This window comes from Arachis hypogaea, chromosome 10 (genome assembly GCF_003086295.3).
Source record: "Arachis hypogaea cultivar Tifrunner chromosome 10, arahy.Tifrunner.gnm2.J5K5, whole genome shotgun sequence".
NCBI lineage: Eukaryota > Viridiplantae > Streptophyta > Magnoliopsida > Fabales > Fabaceae > Arachis > Arachis hypogaea.
Window position 1 is genome coordinate 32,332,636 of NC_092045.1, and position 2,312 is coordinate 32,334,947.

At 38.6% G+C, this 2,312-nt stretch overlaps 1 non-coding gene across 1 annotated transcript; it reads left to right on the plus strand.

Annotated features, from left to right (window-relative positions):
* Positions 1 to 1,349: 1,349 nt before the first annotated feature.
* LOC112718667 (small nucleolar RNA R71) lies at positions 1,350 to 1,453 on the plus strand. Its single transcript, XR_003160997.1, has one exon. It is a non-coding gene; the product is annotated as a small nucleolar RNA R71 (small nucleolar RNA).
* Positions 1,454 to 2,312: the final 859 nt, after the last annotated feature.

The following is a 2,312-nucleotide window of genomic DNA, read 5'->3' on the forward strand; positions in this document are numbered from 1 at the left end:
TAGGGATGTAAAGGCCTTCAACCTTTACCAACACGTCCTCTACCAATCCATAAGCTTGTCTTATTGACTTGTCTGCCATTTGTAATGAGAATATGGCAGGTTGTACCTCAATGATTCCCAGCTTTTCCATTATAGAGAGTGGCATAAGATTTATGCCTGACCCTAGGTCACACAGAGCCTTCTCAAAGGTCATGGTGCCTATGGTACAGGGTATTAAGAATTTGCCAGGATCTTGTCTCTTTTGAGGTAAAGTTTGCTGAATCCATGTATCTAGTTCATTAATTAGCAAGGGAGGTTCATCTTCCCAAGTCTCATTACCAAATAATTTGGCATTCAGCTTCATGATGGCTCCTAGATATTGAGCAACTTGCTCTCCAGTTACATCTTCATCCTCTTCAGAGGAAGAATAGTTTTCAGAGCTTATGAATGGCAGAAGGAGGTTTAATGGAATCTCTATGGTCTCTATATGAGCCTCAGATTCCTTTAGGTCCTCAATAGGGAACTCCTTCTTGCTTGAGAGACGTCCCATGAGGTCTTCCTCATTGGGTTTTACGTCCTCTCCTTCCTCCTTAGGTTCGGCCATGTTGATTATGTCAATGGCCTTGCACTCGCTTTTTGGATTCTCTTCAGTGTTGCATGGGAGGGTGCTAGAAGGAGTTTCAGTGATTTTCTTACTCAGCTGGCCTACTTGTACCTCCAAATTTCTTATGAAGGACCTTGTTTCACTCATGAAACTTAAAGTGGCCTTAGACAGATCAGAGACTAAGTTTGCTAAATTAGAGGTGCACTGCTCAAAATTCTCTGTCTGTTGCTGAGAAGATGATAGAAAAGGCTTGCTATTGCTAAGCCTATTTCTTCCATCATTATTAAAGCCTTGTTGAGGCTTTTGTTGATCCTTCCATGAGAAATTTGGATGATTTCTCCATGAAGAATTATAGGTGTTTCTATAAGGTTCACCCATGTAATTTACCTTTGCCATTACAGGGTTCTCAGGATCATAAGCTTTTTCTTCAAAGGATGCCTCTTTAGTATTGTTGGATGCATTTTGCCATCCATTCAGACTTTGAGAAATTATGTTGACTTGCTGAGTCAACATTTTGTTCTGAGCCAATATGGCATTCAGAGCATCAATTTCAAGAACTCCCTTCCTCTGAGGCGTTCCATTATTCACGGAATTCCTCTCAAACGTGTACATGAATTGGTTATTTGCAACCATGTCAATAAGTTCTTGAGCTTCTGCAGGCATTTTCTTTAGGTGAATGGATCCACCTGCAGAATGGTCCAATGACAACTTAGAGAACTCAGATAGACCATAATAGAATATATCCAGAATGATCCACTCTGAAAGTATGTCAGAAGGACACCTTTTGGTCATCTGCTTGTATCTTTCCCAAGCTTCATAGAGGAATTCACTATCTTTTTGTTTGAAGGTATGAACATCCACTCTAAGCTTGCTCAGCTTTTGAGGAGGAAAGAACTTAGCCAAGAAGGCCACGACCAGCTTATCCCAGGAGTCCAGGCTATCTTTAGGTTGGGTATCCAACCATATTCTAGCTCTATCTCTTACAACAAAGGGGAAAAGCATGAGCCTGTAGACTTCAGAATCTACTCCATTAGTCTAAACAGTCTCACAGATCTGCAAGAACTCAGTTAAAAACTAGTAGGGATCTTCTGATGAAAGTCCATAGAACTTGCAGTTCTGTTGCAGTAGAACAACTAGTTGAGGTTTCAGCTCAAAATTGTTTGCTCTAATGGCAGGGATTGAGATGCTTCTTCCATCAAACTTGGAAGTAGGTGTAGTATAATCACCAAATATCCTCCTTGCATTATTATTTTTGGCTGCCATCTCGTCTTCTTTTTTGAAAATTTCTGTAAGGTTGTCTCTGGACTGTTGTAATTTAGCTTCTCTTAGTTTCCTCTTCAGAGTCCTTTCAGGTTCAGGATCTGCTTCAACAAGAGTATTCTTGTCCTTGCTTCTGCTCATATAAAAAAAAGGGAACAGAAAATAATAATAGGGATCCTCTTTACCACAGTAGAGAGATTCCTTTATGTTAGTAGAAGAAGAAGGGAATAGAAGAAGGAAAAGGTAAGAATCCAAACACAAGGGTGAAGATAAGTTCAGATTCTTTGAGATGAAGAGAAGTGTTAGTAAATAAATAAATAAATAGAAGGAGATGAGAGGGAGAGAATTCGAAAATTAATTTTGAAAAAAAGTTAGTAATTTTCAAAAATTAAGAAAGGAAATTAAAATTAAAATTTAAAACAATTAATCAATTAAAAGAATTTTTGAAAAAGAGGGAGGTATTTTCGAA